The sequence below is a fragment of the Pezoporus occidentalis genome, unplaced genomic scaffold, assembly GCF_034315485.1.
Source record: "Pezoporus occidentalis ecotype Australia unplaced genomic scaffold, CSIRO_AGI_Poc_V1 ctg7, whole genome shotgun sequence".
Classification (NCBI taxonomy): Eukaryota; Metazoa; Chordata; class Aves; order Psittaciformes; family Psittacidae; genus Pezoporus; species Pezoporus occidentalis.
This window is the reverse complement of record NW_026916052.1, coordinates 4,837,533-4,858,010: the sequence shown is the minus strand read 5'-3', so window position 1 is coordinate 4,858,010 and position 20,478 is coordinate 4,837,533. Positions and strand designations below refer to the sequence as shown.

General features: G+C 38.8%; 2 long non-coding RNA genes across 3 annotated transcripts in view; both read right to left on the bottom strand.

Annotated features, from left to right (window-relative positions):
* LOC134175705 (uncharacterized) overlaps positions 1 to 20,478 on the bottom strand; it is a 61,254-nt gene that overhangs the window by 21,240 nt on the left and 19,536 nt on the right. The gene's annotated exons all lie outside the window — the stretch shown is intronic.
* LOC134175708 (uncharacterized) lies at positions 13,866 to 19,235 on the bottom strand. 2 transcript variants are annotated; one of them, XR_009969115.1, is made up of 3 exons: positions 18,915 to 19,235; positions 15,059 to 15,161; positions 13,866 to 14,378 (listed from the first exon to the last, which is right to left on the bottom strand). It is a non-coding gene; the product is annotated as an uncharacterized LOC134175708 (long non-coding RNA). The 2 variants fall into 2 exon arrangements; XR_009969116.1 differs by lacking the exon at positions 18,915 to 19,235 and adding an exon at positions 16,531 to 16,897.

Here is a 20,478-nt window from a genome sequence, read left to right as displayed (position 1 = left end):
GTGGTGTCATCCAAGAAAAAGAACAAAACCAAAACATCTCCTTGTCTACACTTAAGTTGTTTTAATAGCTAAAATCCAGGAAAAAAATGTGCAAGACTTACAGTTTATTTGTAAAATATTTTGCCTACTGATTTTGTTGGTTTTTTTTTATACCAATAGGTAGTTGGATTAAATAATCCCTGCAGCCCCCTTTCAACTGAACTATTCTATTCTACTTTGTCTTCCATTTTAACACTCAAGAGAAGTATCAAAATGTTAAAACTAACTTTTGAAAAGAAATGACATGATGCATGAAAAACTCTGGATCTGGTATTCTTTTATTCTAAGGTTGGTCCTGCAGCAAGCCAACAAAAATACTCATTTCTCATAGTAACAAGAAGTTGACCTTGCTCTGATTTAAAAATCAGAGCTGGGGAACAAGAACTGCAGAGGAAAATTATTTTATTGTTGTTTTTTTAAACTTCATGAGGCTGAGGATATTTGTTTCACCTATAGTGATACACATACACAAGTGCGCAGTTGAATTAAATGAAAACTGAAAGAAGACTTGCCTGTCTTTGTATGATGGGAGCAAGGGATTTAAAGAAAGTGCAACAGCACTAACATTTACAAGGATTTGCACTGTGAACATAAGCAGCTATGTATGCAAACAAATCTTAATCCAGGGGTTGAATATATATCTCTAACCGTGGTGGGCAGGAATACAAATTAGAAAATGCTCCAGGCAATGTCTATGTAAAGCCCACATCAATTACCTGTATCAGTTACAGAATGAAGATACATTTAAGTTAGTGCCAGTTAGTGAGAAGACACAGCCTTTGATTGTAAGCCGTTTGCATTTCATGGGGAAAAACCAAAAGCTTTCTGGGCCCAATTCCCCACAGACTGGCACCCAGGTGGCTGCCTACATGCATTGCACAGGCATACTGCTATCAGTATAGAATGGCTCAGTATGACAACTACTTGCAACTCCTTATGTGATTAGAAATACATTCCTAAATACAAAATACTAGGGGGAAAGAAAAGCGAACATCCAAAAGCCAATAGGCATATGTGCCATTTTCCCTTCTTGCTTTTCTTTCCCCACCTCACCCTTGGGAACACTGTTAAGCTGCCCCAAGCTTAGCATACCAAAACAGGCCCACTTATTTCAGCCATCCCCTCTAAACTCATGGTCTGAACTTCTATTTTCCATAATTGTTCTAAAAATATCTTGTCTGCACTTCATTTTCTGTTCTTACCATTCTGCCAATAGCGTGAAAATTCTGGGGGTTTACAAGTACTTTTCAAGTGTCCTTTTCCCTTTTCCATGCATAAAAGGTTGCCCCTTCATTTCTCCGCTTTACTTTTCTCCCACCTATTTGTGAACAATCACTTCTGCTTCAGTCAAGCATATAGAAACAAGCACTGAGCCAAGACATATTTGCCTTGGGTCAGGCAAACAGGGCCCGTGTGGCCCACCCTTAGCCTGGGGCAGGATGAAAGGCCAACCAGGCCCCCTCACGGTTTGGCGACATCTAAGCTAAAACTCCCTTCGTTCGGGAACAATTACAGAAAGTCACCCAAAAGCGTCTACAAATAAACCTCTTTCCAAAGCTAAGAGAAGATGCTTTTTCACCTCCAACACTCACCACCCATTTTCTGCTGTCACTTACACTGGTGGGAACCCAGGGTGCTTTCAACAGAGGGAAATCATTTAGGACTTTCTCTGGGTGCACGACTTCCTTCCTTGCAGCTAACCCAGACTAGACAGTAAAGACAGTAGTTAAAGTAGGTAATTCACACCAGACAGTGTGTGTTCTGGGGGGGCTTTTTTTCCTTAACCAGAGAATGAAACAAATTATAATCGTGTGTTTTCACTTTTTCTCTGTTTATAGAGGTAAAACTCACCTTTCTTTCATGCTGCCTTTTGCCAGACCTGCGCACTGCATAGCAGTTATCTAAGTCTTCCTGAAGAACTCAGCTGGTGGCTAAATCCTATGGAAAAGTAATTTTAAGAATAGACAAAACTGCAGCTTATAGATGGAATATCTACCCAGACAGTAAAGATGGAAATGAACATGGCCTCAGGGCTCCTTTTAATGGCAATGGATTTAATTGATTTTAGTCGTATTTCACTGTCCAAGTAAGCCTTTCTGTCAGCCTACACTAAAACATGGAGCAGGCCCTAGTCCCACTCCTCTGTATGGGATGTCCACTCATCAGATCTGGTCACTGTAAACTACTCCTGGGTTCAGCTTGGAGACTATAGCTCTCATACGTAAAAAGAGAAAACAGCAGTATTTGTTCTCCCAAGCCTTTTTTCCAGCCTACAGTCAAAAGATAGCATTTGATATCGTCCAGCATACAGTGGGCCAAATGCAAGAAGTCCATATTTGAGATGAAGCAAAGCTCTCACAAGCCCTGTGCTCCAATAATAAATCCTACCCAGAGCTCAAGTGACCATTTATTTATCTAATTTCCTTTAGACAAAATTCATTTATTGTTATCAAGGACATTTTCTGGCCCTCATGGGACAAAGCCTGCCATAAGCAACTATTTTCCCATCTTGTAGTGAGTTGCAGTGCTACCCAGGAAAAGCAGAGATGATACTAGGGGATAAGATGCATGGTCAGAAGATGTAAAGGGGTCACTGCACTTTCCCTCATCTGTGGACACCCACTTTCCAAAAACTGAGGCAGTGCTTTGCTCTAAAGTCTCCTGTTATCACTGTGGTGGTGGCCACGCAGACAGCCAGGGTGGAGGTGGGATAGCTGGGGGATCCTACACACCAAGAGGAGCTGGACAAGAGGTTGAAGCCCTCTTTTGATCAAAAGAAAACCAATGATTATACCAAATGAGCCAGCTCTTCTTCTCACGTTAGAGGCATTAGTCTTACAGCTTAAATCCCCTAACTAAAATCTAGCTTGTCACCTACATCCTTGCCATGGGAAGAATGTGCTGCCTAGACAATGACAGCAACTACAAGAGACCCCACTGAAAATGTACAAGCAAATAGCTGGGCATTGGCAGGTCCATTCCTCATCACTGGAGATGAGAACATCGGACCAGGGTCTAGGCATCACAGCTCTGCCACCACTCTGGAATGGGACCATAACTTTGTAGCTTCTCTCTTCAGTCGAAACAGAAAGCAGCCATTGTATGGTTGAGTGACAGGGAGGAGAAAAATCCTCTACACAAACACTATTACAATTGCTGATGTTGTAACAATCACATAGATAACAGCAATAAATACACTAGAAGTCTGGAGACAGGGAAAAGTTGTTCTGACAATCGGTTACTATAGTGCTCTGTTTCAGCTATTCTGGAATAAAAAGCTGTGTCGCATCATAACATCAGATGGAGTATCAGTTAAGATCATCTGGCTCATGTTAAGGGAGCCCTGAAAAAATACATTAGGAATTAAACTAAAAGATATTTAAAGTTCCATCTTAAAGCATGACCTCATCTTCCCCCAGCCACATTTTTTTCTTTGAATTTGAAAGAAAATTCACTTGTGTTTCCTGTTTCATCACTGGAATCATTAAAAAAGGGGGAACATTAAAGGAGAGAACTAAGATCAAAATCTCATCCTCTGCTACTACAAAATGGCCTGAGCAGACCAGATACACCACTCCTCACTTTTCTCATTTACACAACTACTTCTTTAAACTGCACTAACATTACCAAAATTCACCAGGGGTGACTCCTTCCAAGTTATTCAAAGGTTAGAAGTCATTCAGTACACTTTTTGTATTTACAAATAAAACTTTTACCCATATTATCTAATATACAGGATAGATTCCAATTTTTCTGTTCTATAACTCCCACACCAAAAGCATGCAACTTCTCTGGTCTTTCAAAGTATTTCATTGTCTAAATTACTCTTTGGTAAATGGGCTCTAAATTTGTAAAACATGTTAAATAGAAAACTCTAGTATGGAACTGTATACCTAATTTATGTAGCAAATTACATGCCCCAAACAGGGAAATTGAGGCACAAAATGACCACAGGTACATATATGTGCAATTAAAAAAAAAAATAAATTAAGATTAGAATATTTAATTTGGCAGGAAGAGACTGAAGCTCACCACAGCTTTCATTCTGTTAGATAGAAAGATGATATTATTTCTGTCCCTTGCAATATAAATGAGCTTAGTGTGCCCAACATGTGAAATACCTTTTGGACAGAACTGACTTTACCAAATTAAAAGACAGATGGATGAAACCATTGAGTTCATAATCATACAACTGCTTTTGACTTCTCTCCAGAGCATGCAATACTTAGGAAAAGAATGCACACTGCAAATTAAACCCTCAGTTATCTTCAGCAACCTGACAGCCTGGCCCAAGAAATACTGCTAAGTCTGGCAGATTGGGAGAGCAATGTGTGCATTGCACAGAGGTGTGAGGAACGTGGCCCACCCCAGCTCATCTCACAGGGCACAGCTGGTGAACTGTACACAAAGAGGGGAAGCAAGTAGGTTTGAGGGGAGGAGGTGAGAAGCAGCCTGAAGTAAAAATGGAAGGTATATTTTCTTTCCTTCATATCCTGCTGCTGTTTCAGCCAAGCAGTTTTCATTGCCAGCTTATTTGAAAAAGAGGGGTTTACCAAAAGACTTTTCAGGCAGCAGAATCGACCTCTCCAATGAATGAAAATGAACTGGGAATGCTATTGAGTCTCTTCAAGCATTCTTCATCATCATCATCCTTTAAAGATGCCCTTTTTGCACTTTCAGTCTACAGCACCTTCACACAAGACACATGGCAATAAGCTGGAAGGGAAGGTGTCTGACCAAGAAGATAGAAGCAAAAACCAATAAAGCTTCTTTGAAGCATTTTCACCCTCCTTATCTCAGTGTCACTCCTCTTCTATTTACATATTCTCAAACTCTCTACCTGCCTCCACTCCACTCAGTTTTTGGGAGGAGCATGAAAAACTTTGATACCTTCATCAAAGCTCTTTACTTTCAGTCTCTTATTTCTCCCTAACGGCAGCAGCAGGTCCCTGAATCTGACACTGAACTTGCCTAGTCCAACAACACTCTCCTCTACCTTTCTACAGTCCTTTCCCACCATACAGCACAGTGCTATTCCTGCTGTATGCAGATGGACATGAGCTCACTCTCATATTTAATATGTTTAATAAATAAAATGAGAGGATCATCCTAAGCTCTCCAAGAAAAAGACAAGAGTGTGAATTCTCATTCTTCACAACTGGGAAGTTACAAAGAACTGAGCATGTTCTTAAAGCTAGGTCCACATTTTAAACCCTGCTAGACAGCCCTATGATTTTAGAATACTGCAGGGAAGGCAGGGACCAATTCCATCACCACAGGACACAACTACTCCAGCAAAACCACGGTGAAGATACAGCTTCCCAGGCAAAAATGCTGCTCTACTGGAAAAACTTATTCTTCCCAAGGAACATCTATCATCAAAAGAATCACTTTGCCTGTATAAACATCTGAAGCAAGGAGGCAGGTCATTGACAAGGACTGAGGCAGTGAGTCTCCTCCAGACTAGAGCAGCTCACAGTAGCTGTCTCCATGATTCTCATATACCAAACACAGCTTAGAGGGAAAAATTAGTTTGGATTACATAATTCCCATTTGAGTAGCAATGTTTGAAAGCACAAGTGTTTTGTTTAACTAGAATATGAATTGCTTACTTTCTTCAATTTCCCACGTCTTTGGCTTAGAGAAACCATGGCTGGCTGCTCTGTACTGGTTCTTACAAAGGCACCAGAAGGCAAACACTTGGAAACAATCACTGTAAAGTCAAAGCAAACCATAATCAAAATTTTACTGCTGGCTTGTGAAAGGAATAAAAATAGTTCGATTCTAAACAGCTTTCCAACATTCAGCTCCTAGATCAGATTTGCCTCTACTATTTTTTTAATTTGTTAATATCATAGTACTGACAGATTTGTATAAAACAAGGTATTTTATACTATAAGCAAAGTGTAAGTGCAGAGTAATCTACCCACCAGATCTACTGATGAAGACTGAAACACCTCTATACAAATCAAGGGATCAGTTTTAATCAACTAATACTCTAATCCCTTAATTCATAGATTTGGCAGCCTGGATTCAATAAGCAAGTTTAGATTAATGGAACAACTGTAGTGAACCAACTGCATATTTGCAGTATTGTGATAAAATTAGGGTACAAAACAACACAAGGGTGTAAAATAAATAGGGAAAGGTTAAGAGAGAAGCAAGGTAATAAAGACTGAGAACACAATCTGCATATTTCAATTACTTTTAAGAGGATCAAAATGAGCAAGTAATACATTAATTATCACAGCCAAAAGTCAAGGTATTTCTCATCCTAATCCAAAGTTTAGTGTACTTGAGTAATCAGTTTAGTGCTGTAGTAGAGTCAATCATGAAAACCACTTATTCGAAACACATCGGTCAAACTAATCAGACTTCCTACAAACTGGCACAGAGGCTTCTTTTTTTATTAGAATAATTAAAAGAAGATTACTTCGGATTTTGGCATTTCACATCTCTATTTGAAATGTACTTTAGTTTTCCTTTTCCAAGAGCCTGGGATCTTTTTGTTTGTTTAAGAAGCAGAAAAAATGTGATAAACAGAATTACTCTAAAGGGTATTAACCATATTGCTGAACTTGATTCTCAGGTGACACAAATGAGCACAGCTGCATTGACTTTCATGAATTACACACTCCTATGCCACTTAAAGGTCTGTTCTGTTCAGAAGAAAGGTTCTTCTGTTGCTGCCATTTTTTGCTATCAGTTTTGGTTTGGACCTTCCCCGCCAACTAAACTGCTTAAATATTCAGATATGATCAAGTGTGTAATCAACCCAACTTCTTGATTGTATATCCTCAGGTTTTCCTCTGAGCTGTGAACCATGACAGCCCAGTAGAATCAGCACCCAAAAGTCTTCACAGTCCTGTTGGTTCTTTAAGGCATCACGCTTGATCAGTTTATTCTGTAGTCTTCCATTCTGAAAGAAAAGAGAATATAGAAAAACTAGATTTAATACTCAATAACAAAACCACAATAAATTAAAATATAGCCAATACCTTGCTAAATGCGAGAAGATGGGTTAGAGGCATATGAAGAAATGAGAACCCTAAAATATACTATGCTTCCCCTTGAAGATGGGGCAAATCTGTTTACCCTGCCCTCCACTGTTTTTTGATCACCATCTTCCTACTCAGGGGAAAGCGTCTTAGATGCCTTCTTTTTCTTATAGATCATGACCCTTCAGGAATTACAGAAAAGGGGTCCCATGTTAGTTAGATATGCTTTTCCTGAGATCAGCCTGCATAGTGGAAATCTGCCTGGCTGCCAGTCAAGAACAATTTTAGACCCATCTTCTTTCCCTCTCTCTAGCACTTAGGTAAGCGTGGATAAATACTTAAAACTCAGTATCTAAATCCCAATCTTCTATACTAGGGGAAGTTACCTTCAGCTGTTAGTAGCTTCTAAACTCATTGATTGATAAAGGCAGCTCCAGATGGTATCATCTGGAGTGGTAACTCAAAACAGCATGAGATAATACTCTGGACAGCACATCTGCAAGGTGTATGAGCCAAATGCATATGGAAGAGGTATGTATGTGAAACAGAGCTGAAATGACTGTCAATGGTAATCAAGGAATTAGATTTATGTCCCCAGACAAAATGCTCTGTACTTCATTGAAACCTTCTCCTACATTACCTGGTTTGCCTCAGGGCATCTCAAACACGGACTGAAATCTAAGGCGTTACTGCTATAGAAGTGACTCTCAAACATAGCCTCATCACTAACACACTTATTCAGTTCTTTGCAATTATATTACATTTCTGTATATCAAGCTGTTTATTCCTGTGACTAGAGGGCAATTCTCTAAAAGTTCTTCAAACAGAGGCATGCAGTATAAGAAGTAGTTGCTAAATTGAAATACAGCTAATTTTTGACAGAAGTCTAAGTTGCTCTCTAGGATTACTAAAACTAAATCTCCCTTGTCACCACTCAAGAAACTCCAATCCTACAACCCAGTGTAGGAGAAGCAGGTGATTTAAGATTATGGGATTAGGATGCTTTTACTAGCTCTAAATCTTTCTTGATCAGTAATGTGTGTATACATTTATTCACCACAAACTGTTCGGTAGCCTATTTAAAAATAGCAGTTTCACTCCTTTTTCCCAGCAGGGAGGTGTTCACTAACACCTAACAGGCTGTCTCGTTAGAGAAACCAAGGACAGAGCAAGCAAAGGCTCTGAAACATTGACCTGGATAGGTTTTTTTAGTCCTTTTGGATTAGAGCTGAAAAATATATCACTAAGTCAGACGGTGGCTGCATCACAGACGGGAACTCTTTTTGTAGCGAATTTTTGAGCATGCAAGGTTTAACTCTTCCTCATCTTTCACATACAACTCACAGGTATGTGAGAAATCGACATTATAGGAAAACAGATGCTTAAAAATAGACTGGCATTATCTGAGGTAATATTTTTAATGTCTAACCATGCAAAGCCTTGCAGTAGACAAAGCCCCAGACATTTTTATTTCATGATTTTTCTCAGTTATACAATTAATACATATTGTAATAAATCAGATAATTTTCCAAATTCAAAACTGATATCCAAAGCAAATGCAACTTTTGCAGCATACCAGACAATTACAGGACAGGAATAGACTGGAAGTACTTAGCGTTGTGAGGCAATTTGCAGCACCGGCACTTGATGTCCAAGGATGTCCACTTAAAAGCAAAATAAAGTTTTGGTCAGTATTTTTTTTCCCTTCCAGTAGCTGGGAAACAAAGCACAGAACAAATGACAAGTAAACATTCAGCCACAGGAAGCCATTAACAACAGTGGGCACCAATTAGGACTCAGCAGGTATCCTTTACACTGCCTGGTGCTCTAGCTCCTCCTCAAATACTTTGGCATAACACTCACAAACTCAGGCTTAGGAAACAACAGGCTGTTTCATTTACTCAGCAATTTGTAGCCACATATTCCTGCTGATAGGCCCATAAACCTGTTTGTAGTCATCTTCTGTTTCCCTTCAAGTTTGTGTCATTAGAAACCACAATTACTGTCTGTCCAAAGAGAATACTTTTCAGGAAAGAAAATAAAATTGAGATACTGTGATCCCTTTCCTCTTTGTCTAGCTCTCCTTTTCAACCTCTCTTTTGGAGGAGAAAGCACAACACAATGGCTGAGGTCAGGAAAACGGGCTTATGGAGAAAATATTTGTGAATTCTTAGATTTTGCAACAAGGGCATTACTTTTTTAAGGCACAACTTTTTTGGTAGAACTAAGTGAAAAGTGAAAAATTAAGCCAAGGCCTTAAACAATTAATAAAGAATGACACAAAAAATGTATTCTGCTTCAGCCAAAAAAATATTGCACTAAATATATGCAATTTTGAGATCCTTACATCAAGTATAAGATATTATGTACCTGCTATCCAAAGAATCTCAATAAATTACCCAAGCCTTTTAAAGTCACTCACAAGATGTGCCTCACATCTTCCCTCAGGAAGAACAGAGTTCTGTGAAATGCGACACAACATGAGCTTCTTACTTTTGCATCTTGAGATAGAAAAAGCAGGTTGGAATCTCCCAAACCGAGTTTTTGCCAGTTTGCAGCTGTTTCACCAAAATGAGGAAGTACATTCACAGCATTATATCACTGCGAAAACCAAAGGAAAATCAGAATCCAGCATAGAGAACTGAGGGCTCTTTGTAGTGTGTGTCATGATATAACACAATATGGGTGGAACAATCCACTTGGCTCCACTAAATTAACTTTGTTTTAGCAGCATCCCACAGCTGAGGTGCTCTCATGTGCCATTCCTGCTTCTGTCATTGCTGCTAGATGAAAGTTAAAGAAAACATCATCAGCTGGAGATTGGTCACTTCTTGATACTTTTGGCATTACAAGAAATCAAAGAAAGAAGACCATGACAGTGCTAATTCAGAGCACTCCATGACTCTCTTTAATTTTCCTTCATCTTTAATAATTCCTTTCATTTTTTTCCCATTCTTGCCATTGCAAAAAACTCAAAGCAAACATCAGCAGATTAGTGAGTTAGTTTCCAATAGCAATTTATGTTAAATCCCTGCTGGCAGCTGGCAAAGGTGTGCCCAGGTACCCATCCCCTAGCTCCCTACACTGTCTCCACCAACAGTTCATACCAAAGCTCCCAACTTCTGCTCCCGCAGCAGCCTGCCAGAGCTGTTCACGTGCAGCCTTTGCATACAACAGCACACATAACCTGCACTGAAAATCATTCATGACACAGGGGTAAACTCTACAACAGAGTTCCCGGGACACCTTTTCAATGAGTTTCAAAGAATAACCAGCTGTATGTCTTAAGCTTCCTGACATGCATCTCAATACTTCCACACAGGTGTACCTGTACACCTGTATAGAAGTGTCCTTCTCAGTCCCAGAGCTAGAATTAAGAAAGATAATTCAGAAAAACCCCACAGTCCTTATGTGCACCTACTGCTCACCTAGTTGGTGCTCACATCATAGGAAGTATCTAGCAATCAATGCACAAAACACCAACTAATAAGAAGAGTGTTATTATTTGTACAACAAATATATGTGTGTGTATATACATGTATATATATATAAGCAATCCCTTCAGCATTAAGAAACATCTTTGAAAACTGCAGCTCATACACTGAGATCAAAAGAGGTAGTTTCCCTGGTCTATAGCCATCTACAAATCAGGTGGCTCGTTGAAGCCAGTCATCTAGGCTCCTTCTCCAGTCAAGCAAGAGAGATAAGTGCCTTCAGATTGCCATTATCCCATTCTAGGATAGGTGAGTAAAACAGGTGAGATGAATCACCCTGGCACTGTTATCGGCCATGGGGGAAGGGGACATCTCAGATCACTAGCTTAGGAGAGATAATTAACTTTTAGCAGCTAATGTTAAGAGAAATCCCATGCTACAAGATTAGGGAGGATTATGCAGACTCACACACTTGTCAAAAATTTGCATTATATTTGGTCTTACAAAGAAATTAAAACTTTAAATTTCCCACCAAAAAAAAAAAAATAATCTTACAGTCTCCATCATCCAAGCTGCAGATCACTGTATCTATAATAGTCAAAGTGTTTGGGGGGGTTTTGTTTTCCTGAAGAAATAAGGTTCACATTATTCTGCTTTCCCAAGCAAATGAGGTTCGCATTCTGAATGTTCAGAAATTATATGTTGCAAACCTATTAGTTGATTTCATTTAAATATGACATATGTATAAAAATATATAAAAATCTTCAACATTCTGTGGGAGCATGTTACCAAGTAAAGGACAGATCTGTCAGTGCTGGCTGAAGGGGAAAGGCAGGAACACAGCATCACCCCAGAGATGAAGCCATAAGAGCCATCCTGAGGCACAAACCCAGAAGAGGAACTTCTCTGCTTTGTTTGACTGCTCTGATTCATCCAACACCTCAGTGTCAATTACAGACAATAGTTTTCCACATCTGTTGTTCTTCATCAAGATTTCTGTTTAGATTTAGCATTATATTCACACAAAGAATAAGAACAGTTTTTGTTAGTAATAACTGCCAGTAGTACCTCTTGCAGTACTAAACCAGACAGCAGTTTCTTTTTCTCCATGCTAGCTAAGAATATACTAGTATTGACTTATAAATGTAGGAAAGTCCACACACAAAAAAAACAACTCAGAATAAAAAAATGCTCAAACCTAATGGGCACAGCTTACAAGTTGATTTAAACCACCAATATTTACTTCAAATAGGAAATGATGTTTAATACTTTGATGAGATTCACACCTGGCATTTTTTGCAAGTCTAGCTGTCAAAGGAATTGAAAAATTCAGGCTTGTGCTGGTAACATACATAATCTTCTGTCACCAAGTGCTCATTTTCTCCCTGCGTGGGAAAGAAAATGTGCTGTTGCACAATCCCTGAATGAACTAAACTCAAACAATAGGTTGATAAAGGGGCAGACAGTGCGTTTAGTGTTTTTTTCTGTTAATTTCCTGATGTCTTAGCCTTAGCATCTTCCTTTCTCATGTCAGTTATTGACAAAATGGAGGGGAGAAAGCATAAAAATGTGGTTGAGCGCCTGATTGAAAGTGGCTATTAAATTCTAGAACTCAGAGCCGGGTCCCACAAAGCAAGCAAAATGTGGATATGAGATTTGCCTTTCACTTCATTGTTGTGGCTGTTTGAAAGATTCACAGATACCTACCTGCACTATACTGATATTTGGGTGTTAGTAACTGCCATGGTCACAACTGAAATACTGGCCTGCATGCAGTATTTCACGTTTTGTGCTCTTTTAAATATAGCTATAAACCTGTCATGCAAATAATACGGAAATCTAAAACTCTTGAGGAGAGGAGCAACAGCGTTAATTTTCTTGTTAGTTTACAACCATTTCACCTGCCTTATCCCTGAGTCTGATGATGCATTCCAGCAATGCAAGCACGGGAAGAATAGAAAGATGTGAAAGGACCGTAAAGCATAAGCACCAGGAGACACCACTGAGATCAACAGGTCACACTAGAGTTTTATAGCCCCAGTTTCCAATGACACTAGCTCACAGACTGTCAAAGCCTAGGCATTTGCAGGCAACAAGCACAGCAAGACAGCATCTATGCTGTATACGCCTACTTGCTTCTTTTATATATCACATATATACATTCCTACGCAAAGCAGCTATGAGATTTAGGTTCAGAAAGGTAGTAAACTTGAAGCATTAAAGCACATTTAAAAGCCTTGCTTCCCTGCAGACTTACTCTGTGTGGGGAAAGCAGGTGCTTCTTGCAATGCCCACTACATCCAACAGAAAAATAGACATTGGCAGGTTCTCTGCTAGAGAAGAACCTTGTTCTCAGTTTCCCAGGCAGTCAGTTTTTCCCCTTCCTCCTCAATATTCTCCAAACTATTTCCTTCTGAAGAAAGTGCCTGAGGAAAAACTCAAAAATTACCATCCTTTGCTCCTACAGACTTTTTTAACACTGCAGACTGGTACAACCAGGCCTATAGTTTGTAGGTTATTTTATTTGCTGAAAATAAATAACTCAAGATTAAAAATGAGTGGTTATTTGCTCATGTATCAATGCATTACATTGATACATGAGCATTGATACAGACACATTACATCTTTACCCAAGCTAAAGATTTTAAGTCCTTATATAGTTATACAGACTTCATCAGTACAAATGACCCAACAGGACCAAGAGTTTCACACCTCCTAAGTTGCAGTGCAGACACTTTAAAAGCAGTGTAATGAACAGATTCTGGGTGCACATCTCCGGCCACGTTTGTATTTGCACAGCACAGTGGAAGCTGAATCTGCAGAAGGAAAGTCAGCACTGAGGACCCAACATCCAGTCAGGGATTTTTACTTTGGGCTACCTCTAATCTGGATCTATGGCCCAAAACACTCACTAGCATCTGGCATGCATGAGGTGAAGCACATGCTCCATCCATCCATCTGACCTCAACTCCACTCCAATGATGTGAGCTGCCAAGTACCAAGGTGGGACAACTGGAGGCTCACTGCAAAGTGTGTTGCAGGTCTGAACTAATTAATTCTAAAGACTTTCACCACAAAGATATTACTGACTTAATGTATCTCAAGTATTTTCAGTTTAAAATGGTAAGGATGAAGTTGATTTAAAGCAATCACAGTCACTTATTTAAACACACTTACTTTCATGACTACTGCTGTTTTCCTGCTCTATACTCAAACCACTCCATGGCCACCCATGTCCAGGCAGACATAACAGCCAATGAACATGAGTGCAATTAGACATGTACAGGCCCTTTACAACAAGAAAGCTGAGCCGACCTATTCATTCCTACAAACGTGGTATCCTCCACAGATAGATTTTGGGCAGAAAAAAAATGTTTGTTTTTTTTTTTTAATCTAATTTAATTTTATTTTATTTCCATGTTAATCTTACTGGCATTGTATCTATGTATACAGCTCATTATGTAAAATACTCACTTTAAACAAGCTTAAGAGACTGGAAGAGAAGAAAATTTGAGCTGATGTTTCTTTTTAGACCTCGAGGTTCCCATGACACAACTGACAAAGCCACAAAATGCCAACCATTTTGTGTGTGCAGGCCCAGGCAGAAGCAACCTGTGTTCTCAAATCATCCATGTATTTGACATTAATATACAGTGGGAAACAGCGATGTGGAAGCCCAGAGAAATAATGTGTGAGGTGCTCCTGTAAAAAGGAGCATTAGCATGCTTTTACAAATCTGAAAGGTAACTTAGTAACTGGATAGGGTGACTTTTCCACACAGGCTCCCAGATCCATTGGCACACAAGTGTGGGAACCCCTTGCCTGGAGGCTGCTCATGATGGTTCTGTATCAGGGTTACCAGCAGGCATCAGGCTGCAGGCGAGTCAGGGGACGCTTTCACTGGTGACTGCAAGACGGGAAAATGAAGAGTGAACATGTTTCTTAAAAAGATATTTTGAAGAATGACATGTAAAAGTATATATTTTTTTGCTTTTTGAGCAACAAAGCTATTCGAACATGTTTCTGAAATGTTAAATTAGATTTAAAGGATATAAATAGCTGGTCTTAGTTTAAAAGCACACACTTCAGTTTCCATTGCCAATTGAAGTTTTCCTCAACGCTTAAGATTTAACAGAATTCCCTAGCTTTTTTAAACAATTCCTAACAGTGCCTGAGTCACACTTAAGACTTTGCTAGGCACCAGATAAAACAACATATGCAAGGATGTATCCTATCCCCTCCCCACTGGCAACTCTCACCTTGCTTTAAACCAGTGCCACCCCAGATATGATTCCTATTCTGGCAACAGTTACGCCTTGTGCTCTGCATCCTTCCCCTGTGCACAGGGTACCACAGTTCCCGACAACTCATTCAAATGATTCTGGAGACCAGGCCAGGCTGTCAAGCATAACTTTTCCAACCAGCTTGGACCAAGTATAGCTAGGAAATGCACTTTCCCACAGCCAGTTGACACTGGATTCCCATAACATAAGAGGTTAAAAAATAGTAATAGTCAGGTGATAGTTTGGCTACTAGTGCAAGGAAAAGTATTATGAGACATGTATAAGCTGACAAAAAACTACTTACCACATTTCCAAAATGCAGTGTGAATATAAAGGAGTCACTACTGTACTTGGGAAGTGTTTTTCCTTTTCTGCCTAACAAAATAACAGGGTGTTTCTCCATCTTCCTGGGAAAAGGACAGTGCTTAACTAGCATCAGACTACAGTCTGCAAGACTTTACAACTAGAACAGTTTCTGTCTGAGCACCAGGCAGCACTGGTTTAGAAAAAACTTCAACACTGAATTTTAAACTGATACAAACCTCTTAGCTCAATAGTGACATACTAATTCAGCCTAAATCAACTGCTTACTAACATAAGCTAAACAGAAGTAATGTTAAACTGCACCAAATGTTAAATACAAGGTGTTTCCACTGCATTACCTAAATTAGTATTAAATCAACTCGAGTTTTAGAAGTAATTCTGTTGTATATATACAGCACTAAAGTATTCAGAAACAAGTATGCTACTGTTATACATATAAAGAAAACAAAAATTGTAACAGTGAAGCCTTTACAGTCCTTTCATTATAAAGATTTGATAAAATACAAGTGAACATAATCTCCACTCCACATTTCCCTTACCTTTACCTACAGAGAAAAAAAACAACAGATGGTTCAATAGTTTCGGAACTAATATTTTACACAAGTCAAAATTCAGATTCGTATGTCATGATAAAAGCAATTCCCTCTCAATGGTGACAGAGTTGCTACAAAAAATAATTCAGTGCAGTGTTCCCCTCTTAAGTATGGAGAAAAGTGTTTCCTTTAGAAGAGGAAATTATCTTAAGGAAGTTGTTTTAAGCTAAATAAAAGTTCAGGATGAAGCCAGCAAAAGGTGTGAAGGATTTCTCTTTGATTTCCCAGCTTGTGTATTTGGGCTCAGACACAGACTACATTTTATGCACATATTAATAGGATGCTAATAAGCCTACAACTCTAACAGAGACCTGTAGAGACAACCCAATATGTGCCACTAGATATACTAGCCGTCTTAAGCAGAAGATTCATTTCCCTCTCATACAAGGAGGGAATCTGACTATGCATTTTTAATCACAATTTCAGACAAAAACATCTGGCAAAGTTAGCCTGGTGTTTTGTTGGAGTGTTTCGCAGTTAAAGTAAGCTTCAGAAGATCAAGGTAGGAGACAACCCTTTTCAGTAACTAGGAGCGGCTTTTGCTCTTCATCAGTAATCTTATATGCAAAATAAGGACACTCAGTTGCAAACCTCCTTAAATTACTAGGTAAAGAAAACAATCCTGGTATCAAAATCATGGAGCACAGAAATTGGCAGCACGTATTTAAATAACATGCTGCATCTCATGGAAAATGTAGAAAGAGATCCTACCTAGCTGTAAACTTCAGAGATATATCAAAGTTAAATCCTCTACTTTTTTAAATGACACTTGCGAAATTTAGAAAAGCAATAAAAAGAGAAATAACAAGGAGTAGGTAAGAATAATCTCAACCATGCATATATCCTAGATCATAGTTACCTTTAAAATAATAATCCAGAAATTACATCTAGTAGCATTTTAGGAACTAATTTAATCACACATTCAAACAAGTCTTCCATACATCTTCTCCACTCAAAAAACTTTGCTTTTTACCATTTCAACTTCCTTTTTCATATTTCTTAAAAACCAAAAATAGATTAGAACAACGAATAACTTTGCTTTCATCATCAGCCACTAAAAAAAAAGTCTTTTGCTTAAGAATGGAATTAAATAAAACTAAACCACAAGTGATTTCTATTTGGATTTGAAATAAAAATCCTGGAAAACAGTGATTGTTCTTAGCCTGTTAACACACAAACACATCCCTTGTATCAACTGTTGGCTAATGCAATTTAAAAAAACTCATAAGAAGGATTTTTTGTTGTTGTTGTCATTTAAAAAAGATCTTAATAAATTAAACATTTTACAACTTCTTTTATTTTTTCCCAATATATATTCATATTTTCAGCCTGGTCAATTGGCCAGCATGTATGTAACCAGCCAGTAGTCAAACTGTGTCAAATACCTTCTCCTATCCTGGGGAGGTTATCAGCTTTAAATCTAATTCTGTCAGCTCAAGGCTGTACTAGCAATATTTGCTCCACTTGATTTCAGCAGCCAACAAAAGAATGGACAGTTGTCCATCATCAGTTACTCTTACTTGTTAGCTTGAAGAAAGTTTGGCAGCCTTTCTATTTTTAATGCAAAAGCCAATAAATGAGTATAGATAGTTCTGAAATGATAAAGCAGTTCATTAATTTGAATGTTGGCTATTACGGGATTCCCCTCCACTTCCCCACCATTTCTACACTGTGAGTTTCATCTCTTCACTTGACCTTCTTCCTAAGACGGCAAAAAGAGCAGAAGCAAAGTGCGACCCAAAGATGCCATATGACTGCACCGCAAGTGATTCAAAATGCCCTTTTATCTATGCAAGCAACTTCAAATAACTCATAAAAATAATCAAGCGTATTCTGAAATGAGACACCCTGCACTGCTCCAAAGGGGCTGTTTCTCACAAACATGACTGCAGCCGTCATAGCACCACAGTTTACTTGAAGTTATTATTTTTCAAATCTCATCTGCTCACAGGACCACCTGCTGTATAGAAAGCAAATATGAAGGTCCAGAGCTTCAGGCATTGGATTCTCTTGCAGAGGGAGGAGGACAACTCTAGAGGACCAACAAAATAGGTACAAGCCTTCAGAAAACGGGCAAGGCATAAACCAGAGCTCAATTAACAATACAATAGTAGATATATATACGTGCTGGCATCACATTCAAAATAGAAATGCACTACTGGTTGCATTCTGTACTGCAGACAATGAGATATGAAGAGCATGCGTGCCTGCAGCACTTGGGCAGATGTCCTCCATCACCTTGGGTGTCATTCAGAGAATGTTCCAAAACCATCTTGTCTTCCTGGTTCAAGCACTATCTTTTGAAACCAGTACAGTCTTTATTACCCTCTGCCTAACAGCATCCTTAACCTTATGAAGCCAACCTACATGAGCAAAGTCAAGACAGGTTTTTCTCAATGGCTTGCCAACCATTCTTGTCAACCTTTATGGGCTCAGTTCAAATTCTAATACATGGAACCTGTTAAAAAGAATATAGGAAAAACTGAATCCACTGAAGCAATGGCTGAATGCAACATATTTGGTGTTACAACAATTCACCTAAAATTTCAAAGCAAAAGCTTAGTTTTGAAAAAGGTATGTATATAGGCTTAAAAACAAAGGTCAGTTGATGCCTATGAAAAGATTATAAATTCTTAGAAGAACCTTGTCTTCAAATTAATGTAATTGACTGAGTTGTTTTCTTTTTTTATTTGCCATAATAATCAAGGTAGATATTTTGAATTTAAGTTTAATTTTCCTAATAAACTAATATTATTATAAGTTTAACATAAGAATGTTACAGAATTAAAAATTTATATCTAAAAATGTCAGAACTTATAATGTTAGCATTTCTTCATTTCTGAAGGTATTTTAAATCATGTTCTACCATTTGTAACTACACTCAAAGCAACAAAGGAGAGGGGGCAGGGTGGGAGAGAATATTACTTCTGATCTTTTAGTAACCATGTAATCACATGTTTAAAACACTCCTAGTCAATAAAACATAGCATGAAAGAGACACTGAAGGCTCATACATTTTCCACCATGTTTATGTGTATGTGTTGCATAAAATGCTGCAAAGTATCGTAAGAATACCACACACACACAAAAAAAAAAACACAACTAAAAATACCCCAAAAATATACCCCAACCAAAAACAGATAAAAGAAAAAAATCAATCCTGAAACCCAAACGCTTGACCCAACCTGCTTTCAGAATAAGCACAAGATGTTCCCAAGTGGCCTGTAACATTGCAAGAAATACACTCAGTTTTAGTTTTCAGAAGCAAGCTTCCAAACTCTTTGATTTGGGGTTTGACTACACTGGTAGTGCAGAAAAATACTTCAGGCACCATGGGTGGGCTTTGCTGGAGCAGGAACAGTGAGACAGGATGGCTTTGCTAATGTGTTAATCAAAGAAGAGCCCGTGGCAGCTGTGAGCAACAGAGGAGCCACCTGCACAAAACCATGTTAACAAGGGTAGAAGTACAGTAAATGGCAAGGTTCTGACAAGTAAGTGGCAGGTGAAAAAGGAAGATACTTATTACACACTGGTGATCCAGCATCTGTGGTAGGAATAGAATATGGAAATTCGGGGCATACATACCTGCCATCTTATACAGCACTGTTAAGACTAAGGTATAAAAACAGAATTGGAAGCCACAGTCTTTGTATTGGCAAAATGGCACCTTTAAGATGTGCCAATAAACTTTTGCAGGTATACCTGCTGCCTCTGCCAGGTCACAGCATGAAGGCTGTGCTTTACTGGGATTCAAGCTGGCAGAGCCTTTTGCCAGTGAAGCCAACCCAGAGTCATTCTCCAGGACACAAATATCATCACCCAGGGGACTCTGGACAGGACAGTAACCACCAGAAAACATGAAAAATATCACCACCTAGTGAAAGTCCACATTGTGTTGTTACAAAGGGGGAACTCTGATAGCTGGCCATTCTGTTACAACTTGCCAAGAACCCTACACGCTAATACAATGCTGCAGATTTACAAGGAATAGCAAAGCACTACTTCTCAGCCCAGGGAGTGATCCTTGCCTCCTCTACTAGGGTACATTATCTCTTACCTCTTTCTCTGCACTGCTCAGAAGCCTGTGAACCCCCTAAAGACTCAATGCAACACGATGCAGACACAATAATCCCCGATGAAAAGTTAGGAGCACCTGCCCACAATGAGATTACTAGATGCTGTGTTGGAAGCACAGCTGTGCCACCAAAACACGAGCCCCACACTGTGCAGGCTGTTACTCCAACAAGCCACGCTGCATCAGTCCTCAAGAACCACCCAATGAAGGCTCAAGGGTTTACCCTGAGGTAAAATATAAACACTTGTGCCATTATATGGTTCATTAATAGATGGTAAGGCACGGTTCTACCTTTATGTATCTACCCCTTCCTCCCTAATGGGATTACAAGGATTTAACAGGAATTGGCCTATTTTATTTTTTTTTTCATCTATGATTCAGTGTATTGCTTACATAGTTTGTGTACTGGGAAAACTGTACTAGTTCTCTAAAGTAAAAAAAGATTCAAGTAACAACACAGACTGTTATTAACTCACTGTTCATCACGGGAACCATGGAGTCAAACTGAATTTTCAGTTAAAGACAAAAATGAGGAAGCAAGAGTAAGAACCTAATAATATATTGCAGACTGTCAGTTATACACTGTAAAGAAGCATTCTATGATTCCATATTATTCTATGATTCTAAACATGTTTTAGCAGATGTTTACAGTAACTGCTTACAATATTACATCCCATACCCAAGTAAGAGTAAGTTTTGAAAGGGGAAAATATAAGATGGGGAATGAAAAGT